The sequence below is a fragment of the Pan troglodytes genome, chromosome 2 (assembly GCF_028858775.2).
Source record: "Pan troglodytes isolate AG18354 chromosome 2, NHGRI_mPanTro3-v2.0_pri, whole genome shotgun sequence".
NCBI classification, from domain to species: domain Eukaryota; kingdom Metazoa; phylum Chordata; class Mammalia; order Primates; family Hominidae; genus Pan; species Pan troglodytes.
In genome coordinates, this window is record NC_086015.1 from 182,149,829 (window position 1) to 182,166,183 (window position 16,355).

Below are 16,355 nucleotides of genomic sequence, written 5' to 3' on the forward strand. Positions count from 1 at the left end.
ACTTTTAGTTCTTTAAGAAATCTCCACAATATTTTCCATAGTGGTTGTACTAGTTTACATTCCCACCAGCTGTGTAGAAGTATGTTCCCTGTTCACCGCATCCACGCCAAAATCTACTGTTTTTTGATATTTTTATTATGACCATTCTTGCAGGAGTAAGGTGGTACCACATTGTGGTTTTGATTTGTGTTTCCCCGATCATTAGTGATGCTGCGCATTTTTTCATATGTTTGTTGGCCATTTGTATATCTTCTTTTGAGAATTGTCTATTCATGGCCTTAGCCCACTTTTTGATGGGATTGTTTGTTTTTGTCTTACTGATTTGTCTGAGTTCATTGTAGGTTCTGGATATTAGTCCTTTGCCAGATGTATAGATTTTGAAGATTTTCTCCCTCTCTGTGGGTTGTCTGTTTACTCTGCTGACTGTTCCTTTTGCCATGCAAAAGCTCTTTAGTTTAATTAGGTCCCAGCTATTTATCTTTCTTTTTATTGCATTTGCTTCTGGGTTCTTGGTCATGAAATCCTTGCCTAAGCCAACGTCTAGAAGAGTTTTTCCAATGTTATCTTCTAGAATTTTTATATTTTCAGGTCTTAGATTTAAGTCTTTTATCCATCTTGAGTTGATTTTTGTCTAAGGTGAGAGATGAGGATCCAGTTTCATTCTCCTACACGTGGCTAGCCAATTATCCCAGCACCATTTGTTGAAAAGGGTGTCCTTTCCCCACTTTATGTTTTTGTTTGCTTTGTTGAAAAGGGTATCCTTTCCCCGCTTTATGTTTTTGTTTGCTTTGTTGAAGATTAGTTGGCTGTAAGTATTTGGGTGTATTTCTGGGTTCTCTACTCTGTTCCATTGGTCTATGTGCCTATTTTTATACCAGTGCCATGCTGTTTTGGTGACTATGGCCTTATAGTATAGGTTGAAATCAGGTAGTGTGATGCCTCCAGATTTGTTCTTTTTGTTTAGTCTTGCTTTGACTATGCAGGCTCTTTTTTCTTTCCATACAAATTTTAGAATTTTTTTTCTAATTCTGTGAAGAATGATGATGGTATTCTGATGGGGGTTGCATTGAATTTGCACATTGCTTTTGGCAGTATGGTCATTTTCACAATATTGATTCTACCCATCCATGAGCATGGGATGTGAAGAACTCCCTCTTAAATGCTGATTTTATTCATGCAGTTGTTTTATGAATATAAAGATTTCAATTTTTCATATGCAATACCCTTAAAGAGTGAAATCCTTTGAATTATTTTTTCAAAAACAGGCAGCACAGTTCTGATACAGAGGGAGTTTAGCATCTCAAAACACCTTATATTTTCCTTTTTACCAATTCATACATTTCCATTCCTGACGAGCTTTATTGCTGTCAATTGTGGTTGCCTATAGCTTTCCACTGCTTTTGTTCCTGGAGGGTTAATTTCTAACACTTGGATTTCTTGGCATGCTTTCCTTTCTTTTTTTCCCCAAATACCCAAGCCCTATAACCCTTAATTTTGCTAGTTGATTTTGTGCCCAGTCACTATTTATAGATGGAGATAATCCCAGATTCGGACAGCTGGTCTGGCCATAGTTCTGAGATCTGTGATCCCATTTAGTTTCACCACACGTGACCCTAGGCCACAAACATGTTGAGGTCATGTATATAAACAAATAAGTTTAACAAAAAGGAAACACGTGCAAAAATGTGGATCCTATACTATAGAGTTTGCTTACCATGCTTTAAGGGAAAGGGAACTTACAATACAGCTAAGAATACCTAAGAATACATCTTTTTATGCAGGAATGAAGCTTCCCCTCTATGCAGATAGGCTCCTAGCATCCTGTGAGCAGACCACGCTCATTTCCTGTTGTATCCTTCACCTACAGCATTTTCCTTGAACCTCTCCACAAGCTTAAGTATACATGTTTCCCAAAAAAACAGTCTAAATTCTGCCTTTTCCCTGAGGGATGTACAGATGTGTGACTAAAAATGAAAAAGAAGACTACAAATCTTAAAAACAGTCATAAATAATTAACGTAGATAACCGTTGCTACCAAGTACCAGACTTACTCCTCCAAACAACCATATAAGCATGGATTGAGGATACCTGCTGTGTTATAGGTATCATTACCATTAAGGTAAACATCATATAATCTCAGCCCTCAGAGAATTTGTTCAGTCTGATAGAATCAAAGATAAGCAAAAATAATTAACACAGGGCCTAAGTGCAGAGATAAAGGGAAAGTTTGCCTAGAGAACAAAAGTTTTTTACAGACTGGATTCAGGAGAAGGCTCCTTCAAGGAAGCCCATTTTACAGATAAGAAAACTGAGGTTCACAGAGGTTAAATGTTTATGACCACAAACTAATAAGTTGTGGAGCCAGAAATCAGAAATAGGTCTCTTAGCCCAACATTCCCACAGGCTTTCACTTATGGGAAGTTGACCTAATTATCAACCTAATTAACACACCAAGTATGTTAATTTCCTAAGGCTGCAGAACAAGTTACCACAAATTTGGTGGCTTATAGCAACAGAAGTGAATTCTCTCACAGTTGTGAGGACCAGAAGTCTGAAATCACAGTGTCAGCAGAGTTGGTTTCTTCTGGAGGTTTAGAGGGAGAATCTGTCCCATGCCTCTCTCCTAGCTGCTTGTGGGTGCCAGCAATTCTTGATGGTGATGCATCATTCCAGTCTCTGCTTCCATCTTCACATGGCCTTCAACTCCATGTTTATCCTCTTGGTGTGTCTTGAATCTCTCTTTCCGTTCTCCTATGAGGACAACAGTCATTGGATTTAGGGTGATTTAGAATGCACTTATCTCAAAAATCTTAATTACAACTGCAAAGACTCTATTTCCAAATAAGGTAACATTCACTGGTACCAGGGGTTAGGACCTGAACTTATCTTTGCAGGGGACAATATTCAACCCAGTATACCAAGCACATTGTTTACAAGCCTATTCCAGCTTTTACTTCCCCCTGGACCTTTCTGGCTGAAGCCCTCATGTTCAGCCAAGGATTTGTGGATAACTCCTGAGAATGTGCACAGCCTTGGGCAGCCTTCCAAATCATCATGGATAAGTAAGAGTTTACCAAGTCCCACTATGGCTATCTCTCTGTTAAATTTCTCACTGGTTTGCTGACTTCTTGCTGGTATTCTTCTTCTTACCAAAACCAGGATCATAATGTTGGGCTAGCTGCAACATTTGTTTGCCAACCATATGTGATAACAAACACCCGAGGGTGTGGGGTTTTCTGCTCCCCTCTCCAAACCAAGTCAGCCCCCGCCAGCAGCTAAATTCATCTTAGCTGAGTAGGAATTGCCCTATTCTGTCCAAGCTATCACATGATGGGACTGTGGGAGGTAGAAGGGAAGCAGCCCAGGTTAATACAGCACAGACTCTCATTGTTTGTACCCAGAGTTTAGTAGATCTTCTTAACTAAACACTAATCAATTTTCTGAATGTCCTTGGTCAATTCTGAGATTTCTCAAGTGGTTGATTTTTAGAGTCTTGTTTAGTGTTATTATTTATTTGGAGAGGAAGAGGATTTGCTATATTCTTCACTCTACCATTCTGAAAGTCCCAATTTCTAGACACTAACTAAAAAAGAGCCATTGCCCCATTGCAACTTGCAGCTGGACTGTCATCAGTGAAAGGAGAGAGGCAGGGAAGTCTCCAGAAATGTTCATTCTACACAGGTAGGATGGGACTACATGGAGCAGGAATTTACAACAAATTAGTTTCTTCTTCCCTTTAAGCATATTTGTTGTCTACATTTTCTCAAAGTCTCATAGTAAAAGAGAAAAGTAGAATTGCCTAAACCTGTATTTTTACAGAATAAAGGAAGAGTTCAAAATTCTAGATAAAATAACCCATCAATCAAGATGCAAATTGCTACAATTGAAGATTACCCTGTACACACAGAGAAAAAGGCTCACCTATTATGATTGTCCATAGATTATATCAATTCATTTTAAATATTTAGGAAGTTCTTTTTTTACTTTATAAATCTATAAGCCCATTATTATCAGTTTCCAGACCTTTTACTTCTCTGACTTGAAAACCACTGCTACTTATAATACAATCCAGTTAAAGGATGATAAATGTAATCTTTCACTATTGACTTCAGGCTATTGTGGTACAAAATAACTCTATCTATTTTCCCATCTATTCTTTCACCTGCACATGCCCACGAACACAATTACAAGATAGATACCCTTTCTTCCAGAGGCTACAAACCAGTAACCTCTGGCTGAAAAATAGGCTTTATTTAGCTCTCATTGTACCTTTTAAAACACTGAGCTGACAAAATCTACATATTTTACACAAAAATATGAGTACCTGCCTTTTCTTGAGAAAGAATCTGGTGATAGTTCATAATGACTTTTCTTTTCAGACAGTGCAAGTAATTTCCAATATTTTACAGTCCCCCCTGCCTCTATTGTCTTCCTAATGCTGACGATGAATGTCAGCTATCATCAATTATTTCATTTGTATTATTTTTCTTTTTGTGGTAGGAAAATATTTTTCTGTAAAAATGTCTTTATGTTAAATACATTTTGAATTAAAAATTGAAAGGAAAAGTAGAAACTAAGATTATCCTTTTGATTATCCTTCACCCAGTCTTCTGTACTCATTAACACTACTTGCCGGTACCCCCATAGGCATTTGAGTTTGTTGTGTCTGTTTTCATCCTTAGATTAGAATCGAATAATCTCTTGATATAAAAATAATTCAAGACTGCAAGGTTCTTGCTTATCAGATTGGCCTAGTCCAGAGATGATCAAGAAGCTGGCCAAAGGTCAATTGATTACCTACTATAGTGGGGAGGTGCTCAGATTCTTCTAGAGTCAGATTATTCAAGTTCAAATCCTCACTTTGCCACTGTTAGGGTTCAAAAAGCGATGCCCCAAAATATGGTGGTTTGACATGCTGGCCGGGAGAAGCAGCCTTAAGTTCTCTCTAACCTTCTACCTCCAGCCCCCTCCCTCTGACCCCTGCCTCCTTATGCCTCTGATCCTCTTTCCCAAAGAACTAAGAGGGACCCTCTTTGGAATTTCTTTATCTGACTAACATATTTTCTTTCTTAAGACAATGCAATTGTCTTAAGACCTCTTACCTAGGAATCTCATCAAATAACCAGGAAAGATTAACCACTAGAGAAGAGACTGGGGGTCATGATTACAACCAGACAGACTTTTCATATATTATTTTGAGGACAGCTCTGAGAGACTACCTGGGGACTTTATCTTCATAATAAGACAACCTTTGTTCTTGTGAAGTTCTGCCCCTCTCCGTCCTGTAACCTTGTCATCCAGCTTCCAAAGAGAATCATTTACAAAATAATGTCTGCCTTCTATGTCCATACATCTCTCCTCTATGAAGACAGCATTTAAAAATCAAACATCTGACTCCTCCTTAAGTCTCATATTTTGTGTGTAGCTTCTGTGTTTATGCATGTTGAATACATTTTATATGCCTTTTTCTTCTATTAATCTGCCTTTTATCAGCTCATTTTCAGCAAATCCTCAGTGGACAGAGATGAGGCGTTCCCTTCACTCCTACACTACCTATGGATTTTGTGATCTTTGGTAAATTACTTAATGTCTCTGAGATTCTATTGTTCTATCTATAAAAGGCAGATAATAATAGTATCCACATTATAGGGTCGTTTGAGAGTGAAATTAAGTGCCCAGAATAGTGCTTGTGTGATATAATAAGAAATATATTTGGTCTTTGTTCCTAGTTTTTGTTGCAGGGCTTCTGAAATTTTTGGAAGTCCTGAGTGATAGGAACATCTTTCATTATTCATAATGATCCCCTTTATAATAACACTTGAGTTCATGCTAATGAGGTGATTTAGATAACCCTAGATAACCTCAGGATGGGGCCAGTCCCCAGAAAGACCAAGGGATTAAGGGATTAGAGGGTTGCAACTTTCAGCCTTGTTGACCAACATCCAGGAAATGGAGTGGGGTCTAGAGATTAAGCTCTCCAAAGCTGTCGAACAAGATTTGACAAGCTTCACAGTTGCTGAATGTGTAGAGGAGCTGGGAGGGTGGGATGCCCCTCACGTCTCTACTCAGCCTGTGCATCTCTTCCATCTGGCTGTCCTTGAGTGGTGCCCTTTATAATAAATGGGTAATTGTAAGCAAAGTGTTTCCCTGAGTTCTGTGAGCCATTCTAGCAAATTATTGAACCTGAGAGGAGGTCATGGGAACCTCCAATTTATTGCTGGTCAGCCAGAAATATGGGGGGCCCAGACTTGAGATTGGCATCTGAAATGAGAGCAGTCGTATGGGACTGAGCCTTCAACTTGTAAGGGCTATTCAGGTAGACAGTGTCAAAATCGAATTGCATTGTGGAAGACCCAGTTGATATCTGCTGGAGAGCTGCTTGAAGTATGTGAAAAGACCCATACACATCTGGCCACAAAAATGTTCTGTGCTGAGAGTATAGTAGGACAGAACAGTCCGTTGGTTTGTGTGTTTCCCAGTCTTGTAAGTAGTAAACACTATATACATGTTTGCTATTATTATTATAAGAAAGCAACTGCCCCCTAGAAACACTCCTGTATGGTACAGTGTTAATGAAATTGACAACTGTGCTTTGTGAAAATAGTCTATCCCCAGAATACATATGTCATGCCATACCTTTATTGACTCCAATAGGGATGACACTGTGTCCAAGGGCTGAAGAAGAGACCTGGAGACGTGAACAAGACATAGTGCTTATCAGGGGAACTTACATACAAAGACAACTTGGAAAAGAAACTACATGCATTTTGCTGCTTTTAAACTGTTCACTTAGAGAATAAAACTATCTACCAAAGTATAAAACACAAAACAACACAGAAGCCGGGTATGGTGGCATGTGCTTATTGTCTCAGCTATTCAGGAGGCTAAGGAGGGAGGCTCACTTCAAACCAAGAGTTCAAGGCTGCAGTGAGCGATGAACTCACCTGTGAATAGTCAGTGTACTCCAGCCTGGGCAACATAGTGAGACCCTCAACTCTTAAAAAAAAAAAAGCAACTCATATGTGTGAGCAGAGCAATACAAGGATTCCATAAATGTATGAATCAGTGCAAATTTTCAACCAAGCATGACTCAGAGAAAAGAATGTAGACTAAAAGAATGTAAAGGTAAAAGACCGGTCTATTACTTCTGAATTCTCGTGCTCACTGCTTGTGTAACCCAGGACAAATCAGTGCTACCCTCTAGGACCAGTAATTAAAGTGATTAGGTTAGACTGAAAAGTTTCCTTTTGACTCTGTCTAAAACTTAATACAAAGAATATCAAAGACTATCAAAAGGTTTGTTGCTACATTCCATAACAGTTATGGTTTAAATTATTAGAAAAGTCCTAAGGTTTTTATTCTAATAGTATTTATTATGACAGAATATAGAGTAAAATCTCAATTAGCATAAGGTAGAATTAAACACGGAAACTTCCTGGAGTTTTAACCCAGGAAAGGGTAGATAATTTGATTAAAACTCCAAACCTCCTCTAGAAAAATACACAAACACATTTTGCATAAAATTTAAAAGATTCACTGATGCTTACAAAGATTTAATTCTGAGAAAAACTGGGATTCAAACATGAGGAGAAGAAGAAGGGAGGAGTTACCCTAATTAACTGGTTACCTAGCCAATAGAAAAGAAGGATATCCAGGCAGCTCTTTGTTTAAAATCTACATGCATTGTATTTGACAGCCACTTTATAATAGAATTAAACTTTTTATAGCTAGTCTCCAACTTAAACTCTGAGGTCTCTTGAAACTAGAAAGTGAATACAGCTTTTCTACTCATAGTTAAGCTTTTAAAAATGTTAACAGAATCTTTTCATTCATTCATTAGGAAAAGGAAGTGGTTTTTCATTTTCATTCACAAGCCAGTTTCCTTTTCACTCTTAAAAAAATAAATAAATAAATTTGGCATAAGGAATGATGAGGTGCCCTCTTCTGTTTCTAAACAGTTAATGCAGGGTTTTTGAATACTAGCAATTTGAAGGATTTTGCATTAAACTTTCAACACAACAAGATTTTAAAATCTGAAAGAATTTCTGTTGACCTCCAGTGATTGGAATATCTCTTTATGCAGCAGAAGTTCCTCTTTGCCAATTAAAAAGTCCTCATTTCTCTGTGTGTAATAGCACACCCTGTTCCTGGCTGAGAAGAAAACAAAATTAACCCTGGGCTGGCGGCTGTGCTGCCTGATTTCCCTGGGCGAGTGAATGAGCTCACCAAATGTATAAATAATGTGCCCAAGTCTCCTTGTTGCTCAGTTTTTTCATATTCATTGACCAGAAGCCTTGAGCACAATTCCAAACTGCTAATGTGTTAATACTTTCACCAGAGCTTGACTCCAGTTGCTGAAAAAACAAATATAAAACAGTAAACCCAGAAGGATGACCCAAACTTCCTGTTCTTTATTGGCAGAATTTTGCTGTGCAACTTACAAAGTTTGACAAATTATGCAAAGAAGCAAATGTAAAAGGACAGCTCTGAGATCCAAATTGAGGTGCTGTAGCACAGTTGCTTTAGTGGAACTACCACTGGGCTGCTGCCAGTCGCATCTGGGCAGGAAGGAAATGCAAATTAAAAGGAAAAATTAGGCCATTTTAGAGCAAAGTGAATTTTCAGCAAAAGCTCAGTGCTAACACTGAAAAATAAAGAAGGTATTATTCAGTTTTAAATCGGATTGATTAATTCTTTCTCTTGGTTATTCCAAAGTGCTTCTTTCGCTCTTCCCCGAGACACTGAGGTGTTTTGATAACGACTCATTATTTCTGTAGCACCAGTTCTTATCTTTGTTACTTCATTCAACCTCTTTTCATCTCATTCAACTACAGAAAGTGATTTTGACCTTTTATAAGACCCATAACCTTTACTGAAATCAAAGCTAATTGCTTTTCTTTTTAAATGTCTTTTAATCACTTTCAAAACTAAACAAATAACTTCAATCTAGAAAAATCAGACCTTGGAATCAGAATGAATGTTAGACATCCCTCTACTGCTTAGCAGTCCTGTGAACCTGAGATTCCTCAGCTATTAGGTCCAGAAATACCTGTCTCATTTATGTCACCAAATAGTTGTTAGGATAAAATGAGATTACATATGGAAATATACTTTAATAGCATTTATTGAGTACTTAATATGTATTAGGCACTATTCTTAGCCCTTATTACTTACTAACTCATTTACTCTTCACAAGAACTTCAAGAGAGAGAATTTTATCCCTCAGATAAGAAAACTGAGGCAGAGAAACTAAGTAACCTGCCTAAAGTCTCCTAGCTACTAAATCTGAAATTCAAACCCAGGTAGTCTGACTCCAGAGCTCACACTCTACAACCATATACACCACCTTCCAGTGTGGATATGAGTGTGGTTATTCATTCATTAATTTATCAGCTGTCTATTGAACATCTACCATGTGCCACACTCTGTTGGATTATTAATGGAAAATAATCAAATCTATAGGATTCACTCTTTACTATCTTCACTCTTTTTGCCCTATAGGAAATGAAGAGGAAAGGGTATAGGAAGAGAAAAGAAAGAAAACTCTAAACCTATCATTAAGAACATTTTCAAAATAGTCACATAGAGCCTTAAGATGCCACAGTTCAAATGAGAGGACTCCTCCTCTCCGGCATAGACCCAGTCACCACGGATAAGAGACTTGGGGGTGAGGAGACAATGGCGCAAAGCAGACCCCAACCTCTCCACAAGCAGGGGCAGAGGGATGATGGGAGAAGCACAGACAAGATGAGTCAGGACCAGAGGCTTGAGCTCATTGAATGGCAGAGTCACTGAGTGGCAAACTCCAAACCCCCATGGCTAATCCTCACCGTTCTTCACTAGGTTTCTGCAAGACCTAAGAAAACTTCTGCAAAAGCACTTCCTTGACTGTGAATTTATCTGCAATGTCAGAGGTAATGTAAAACCATAAGAAGGTGACTTCTATTGACCTCCAGTCCCAACAAGGACTCCAAAATTGATAGCTGCATATGAAAGACATAGATATTTAATCTGCACGTATGTATTTAATTTTTTAAATGGGGGAAGAGAGGCTCAAGTCCCAGAATTCACTGATAATCATCTATAAACAATTATTATTTAGAAGATAATTAATAGTTTTAACACTAATAGGCCTTTTTCTTCCAAAGCAGTCTTCTTCAGAAACTTCAAGTAAGTTTAAATTCATCAGTTAATCACCTTCTTCTGTAATAAGCAGTCATTGTTATTATTTATCCTATTTTTAAGAAAGAAAAAATTTAAATAAAGCAAGAATAATTGAGACATTTAGGCATTTCTATAAAAAGCCACAGCATGTCACCTGCCAGGAAGAACGCCTCTATAAGGCAACATGCACATTTTCTTTCACTTGAAGGTATCAGTTCCTCTTTGAAGACGCTAGCTAAATATGGACTCTATCCTCTTCCATAATCTACCCCTCTAATAAATACTTACAGCATTAACTTGGAAAGCTCAACACCCCTCTCTCGTCATACCCTTAGCCCATCTTCTAGGACACCCAGAAAGGGGAGGATCATAGGGCCGATTGTTATCAATCAGTTCTCTATCACACACCAAACACAACACAGACACACATACACACTGTGTATGAATGCTTACACACCCTCCTGACCCTGAACTTGCTGGTAATTTTCATGGACATAGATGAAATGAATAAGAGGTTCACTAAATTAATGGTTGTCAATTGGGCCAACCAACAGTAATCCCGGGCCCCTGAGTTCAGATGTTTACTCAAAAAAACAATTTCAAAATCATTTCAGAAGTGAAAGAGTAGACAGAAGTGACTACAGACATTTTTCAAAAGTAAAGTAGAAGACTGAAGAGTGTGTATGATTGCAAAATGGAGAAGAAAGAGAAGCTCCATCGTCAGTTTGTTTTTCTGCCCAGCAGGGCTGTCATTTAAGTCGTCAAAGGGTAATGGAAGTCATCAATAACGTGGCGGTGCCTGGAAACTTTTCATATTCAGCTTTGGAAAGACAGATTGGCTCTAGAAGGAGGCTCCATATATCAAGGGAGATTTAGGTCTTATCTGAAAAGGCACTTCCAAACAGAAAGTCTGGCTACCAAGGCTTAACAAGAGAAAGGTGTAAATTCTGTAAATTCGTGAGACATATTCTTCCAAAGGCTGAACTAAGTGACATAGGATCACAGATTCCCAGAAAATATTTTAAGGATGTAGATTCTTATTCCAGGTGGATTCCAGTAATAATCCCTATAATCTTTCATTGAAAGTTCCCAGTGTCCAGAAGGTCACTACCAAGGCAGTCTTACATTTTTTGAATACTAAGTGCTGGGGCTCAGAAAATGATATCCCAAAATAAAGGCCTCAGAACCCAAAGTTTTTCCTCTAACTTCCTACCCTCCTGTCTTTGCTTTTTTATTCTCCCCTAAGGCTAGTCATAGAAACTGGAATCTTCTTCTCCAAAGTGGGCTATAGAAACCAGAACCCTTTTTCCCCATAGCCAGCCATAAAACCTGAACATGTTGCTCTAACTTTCCTCCCACCTTTCTATGTAAAAATCTGCCATAAAGAAATTATCTAGCCTAGTTGTTCAATCATAGGTTATAAGACCCCACCCCCAATTCCAGAGAGTGTCTTGCCCCACACCCAGAAGGAAGGAATGCATGCACTGAGAGGCCAAGAAGAATCTAGACAGGCCGGGCACAGTAGCTCACGCCTGTAATCCCAACACTTTGGAAGGCCAAGGCAGGCAGATCACCTGAGGTCAGGAGTTCGAGGCCAGCCTAGCCAACATGGTGAAACCCTGTCTCTACTAAAAATACAAAAATTATCCGGGCGTGGTGGCCGGCACCGGTAATCCCAGCTACTCGGGAGGCTGAGGCAGAAGAATCACTTGAACCCGGGAGGTGGAGGTTGCAGTGAGCTGAGGTCGCGCCATTGCACTCCAGCCTGGGTGACAAGAGCAAAACTCCGTCTCATTAAGAAAAAAAAAAAAAGAAGAAAAATAATCTAGACAGATAGGCTTTATTGGGTTTCCCTACTCACTCTATTATCATTAAATGATACCCTTTTTGTCCAATCATATTTGCACATGGTTGTCCATACTTTGTTAAACCTAAGCATAAAACTGGACAGTTTTCCCTGCTTTGGGTCTTTATTCTAAAGGTTCCTGTGTCACATAAAACTGTGATCAAATAAATTTGTATGTCTTTTCTTTTGTTAATATGCCTTTGTCAGTGATTTTCAGTGAACGTGCAGAACACAAAAGGGAAGCCTTCCCTTGGTCCCTACGTGAGCTTAAACCCAATATTTTTCATTTGTTTCACAGGACTACACTTTCTTATGTAATCTCAACACTGAAATCCTGCACATATTCCTGATATTTTTCCAAGTAAAATGTACCTGGTAAGATAGTTAATACGCTGAATCTAAATTTTAATGCTATTTGAAATAATCAATTAGATAAAATATTTTGTCAATTTTGTCCTTTGGGAACATAACTAAAAGGTACATAAACTTTGATGTCTAAGTGAGCATGTTTTATATATTACACAAATCAGCATTGTCAAAGTTATATTTGGATTTTTATTAGGATAGGAGCAAATATAATTCAAAGGCAACCTTTCAGGTCCTGACCCTGGTTCTGCCTGACAGGCAAAATCCTAACAGCCTAAGAATATTCTTAGGCATTATTTTATTTTTAGGTGAAACTTTTCCTTGCTATTATTATAGTCTTTTAAAAATGATTTACTCTTTTAAAATTTAATTATTTTATATACATTTTCTCATTTTTGATCAGAGACCATCCTATCAATATTATTTATAAACCCCAATGTCACAGGTTATATAGACAATTACAAGATCCTCTTCTGAAAAAAGTAAGAGACAAAACAGATTCAGTTTTCAAGCAGGATCAAATGACAGGAGAAACAGTGTCCACCTAGCAGAATAGTGAAGTGGGAAGTAGAAACTCCAAGTGCAGGTATGAGTCAGGAACAAGACATGAAGCAAGATCAAATTGCCTGAGGTGAAACTACTGCTCAGCTCTGCTTATCAGCAATGTCGTGGCCAGTGATATGATATGCCCAACAGGAGTGAGGCCTCCCCATGGGCAAGGACAAGTGTCCATATCAGATTCAGCTGTGACAACTAGAATAGAGTCTTCACTTGTCCCTGATCCAAGCAGAGAAACTTAGAAGGAAACTAGTTCAAGAGCCAGATGTTCAGACACTCCAAAAAAAGGTTTATTAAAATAAAATAGAAGATAATATTATCAACATTTGTTTGTCTTTAACTTTAGTTTTTAAATAATTACAGGTTCACATGAAGTCACAAAAATAGTTTAAAGAGGTCCCATATACCCATCAGTCAGTTTTCTCCAAAGGTAACAATTTATAAAACAATAGTATAATTTCAAAATCGAGAAATTGACATTGGTACAACTTACAGACCTTATTCAGATTTCACCTGTTTTATTTTCATTCACTCATTTGTATGTGTTTCTGTGTATGTGTATAGTTCTGTGTAATTTTACCACATAGGTAGATTTTTATATATTATCAAGCTTTAAATTTCATGAATATGGTAAACTACTTTTTAAACTCCCATGTTGTTGGTGAGTTTATTAAATTAGCATTGTAGTGAAATTCAGCCTCACTACTAAAGACATCCTATTTAGCATTTAAAAACATTCTTTCTGCCTTTTAAATCAGCAATAGTTTTTAAGTGACAGTATTCAACTTTAGAGTATGGTAAGTCTGGCATTCTCATACACTACTTTTAGGCATCAAAATTAGTACCATCTTTCTGGAAACAAATATTTATCAAGGGGCTTTAAATGTTTGTATACTCTCTAATCTAGTAACTCCCCTTCTAGAAACATATCCTAAGAAAACAATTAGAGAATTGGATGAATATTATGAGTTAATGTTCACTTAGTGTTACCTATACTAGTGAGGAATTAAAAATGGTCTAAATGTCAAAAAAAAATAAGGGATCAGTTGAATAAGTTAGAGCCCACTGAACCAATGTTATATTGTACAATAATTTAAAGGAGCATTTTTTCAGGAACATATAGCCTAAAGAAAATCCCCATAATAAAATTTTAAGTAAAAACAGCCACTATAGCTCATAGTTTACATTTGTTTTGTGTACATATGTGTTTTAAAAGCTCTGGACCTCAGTTTCTGGGAGGAAGGCAATGTGCTTTTTCCTATTCCTACTGCTAATATAACTAAAAGCCCTGGATATTATATGTAAAACAAACGTAAGAATACTCAAAAAGGAGGAGAAAAGAAGGCAGACCCTGAGGTCTGGCTAGGAAACTCAAGACTTGAGGAATGACATGTTGAGTACCCTGGTCTTTCTGTTTTTATATATCCCAGACTCAGAGCTAAAGAAGACAGCCATACAGTAAACACCAAGTGTAGATTTTTTTTCTTAAAGCCCCAAAATGCATGCTGTCTAGCCAAAGGACCAGGAAAGGAGCAGGCAAGCAAGACAGAAAGTGTTTAGATAAAAATTGTTTTACTGCAGCCAAACACAACAGAAAAAAACTGTACCCCAATCCTGTCCATGCCAACAAAGGCTGAATGGGGAACCTAGATTTCCACCATCACCAGGCTATAATAATGTATCCCAACACCCGTACCAGTGTTGCATCAGAGAAGGCCAAGTGGGGAGCCTGAACTCTTATCCCCACTGGCCAGTAATGAGCTCCCTACCATCCCCACTGGTGAATGTGAGAGGAGGCAAACCACTGAATCAGAATTTTCACCAATGTCCAGAGGTAATGAGGCCACCTTCCTCCCATAGTGTCAGTGAAGACTACGTGAGGAGTAACGGGGCACTCCTACACCTTCCAGATAGGCAGGTATCAGAAGAGATCTAATGGGAGCCAGAATTTTCACCCTGACCAGCAGTAATAAGGAGCCCTCTCCTTAAGCGTCAACAGGTGTCAAGTGGGAAACCTGGACTTCCACCCCCACCTGGCAGTAACAAGGCTCAGCTGCCCTTTCTCTGCTAAAGCAGTGTTTCAGAAAGCCAGCAAATACAGAAGGTTTAAATAAGATCCACACATTCTTACAATACCATGAATATCCAGATTTTTATCAAAAGTCACCTGTCATATCAAGAAACAGGAAGATATCAAACTGAATGAAAAACATAATCAAGAGATGCCAACTGTGAGATGACAGAGATGGCAGAATTATCTGACAAATGTTTTAAAGCATCAGTCATAAAAATGTTTCAATGAGTAATAACAAACACACTTGAAACAAATGAAAATATTGAGGAGTCTTAGTGAAGAAACAGAATACATGAAGTAAAATGAAAATTTAGAACTTAAAAATGCAATAGCTAAAATGAAAAGACTCAGTGGATGAAGTCAGCAGCTGATATGGTTTGGCTTTGTCCCCACCCAAATCTCCTCTTGAATTCCCACATGTTGTGGGAAGGACCTGGTAGGAGGTAATTGAATCATGGGGGCAGCTCTTTCCCATGCTGTTCTGGTGAAAGTGAATAAGTCTCACGAGATCTGACAGTTTTATAAGAGGGAGTTTCCCCTGCACGAACCCCCTCTTTGCCTGCTGCCATCCACGTAAGATGTGACTTGCTCCTCCTTGCCTTCTACCATGATTGTGAGGCTTCCCCAGCCACGTGGAACTGTAAGTCCATTAAACCTTTCTTTTGCAAATTGCCAGTCTTGGGTATGTCTTTATCAGCAGTGTGAAAATGGACCAATACAATAGCATAATGGAAAGGACAGGGGAAAGAATTTATGAAATGGAAGATAGAACAATAGAAATTATCCAGTTTGAACAGCCTGAAGGAAATGTAATTTTAAGAAATAAATATGGCCAGGTGTGGTGGTTCATGCCTATAATCCCAGCACTTTAGGAAGCTGAGGCAGATGGATCACGTGAGGTCAGGAGTTTGAGACCAGCCTGGCCAACATGGAGAAACCCTGTCTATTAAAAATACAAAAATTAGCCAGGTGTGGTGGTAGGTGCCCATAATCCCAGCTACTTAGGAAGCTGAGCAGGAGAATTGCTTCAACCCAGGAGGCAGAGGTTGCAGTGAGCCGAGATCATGCCATTGCACTCCAGCCTGGGCAACAAGAGTGAAACTCTGTTTCAAAATTTAAAAAAAAAGGAAGGAAGGAAGGAGGGAAGGAAGGAAGGAAGGAAAGAAAGAAAAAGAAAATAAATACAGCTTCAGAGACATTTGGGAAAAAACAAAAGAGGAAATATTAGTGTCATCAGAGTTTGGAAAAGAGAAGAAAGAAGTTGTGCTGAAAAAGGACTCAAAGAAATAATGACTAAAAACTTCTAAAATTTGGCAAAAGACATAAAGCTACAAATTCAAGAAGCTG

The 16,355-nt window shown here is 38.3% G+C and overlaps 1 long non-coding RNA gene across 1 annotated transcript in view; it reads right to left on the reverse strand.

Moving 5' to 3' along the window:
- Window positions 1-776: 776 nt before the first annotated feature.
- The window catches only part of LOC134809622 (uncharacterized), a 44,603-nt gene continuing 29,024 nt past the window's right edge, over window positions 777-16,355 (reverse strand). The window contains exons 2-3 of the long non-coding RNA XR_010155874.1: window positions 6,637-6,688; window positions 777-2,751 (exon numbers count right to left, since the gene is read on the reverse strand). This is a non-coding gene — a long non-coding RNA (uncharacterized LOC134809622). The remainder of the gene's footprint in view (window positions 2,752-6,636; window positions 6,689-16,355) is intronic.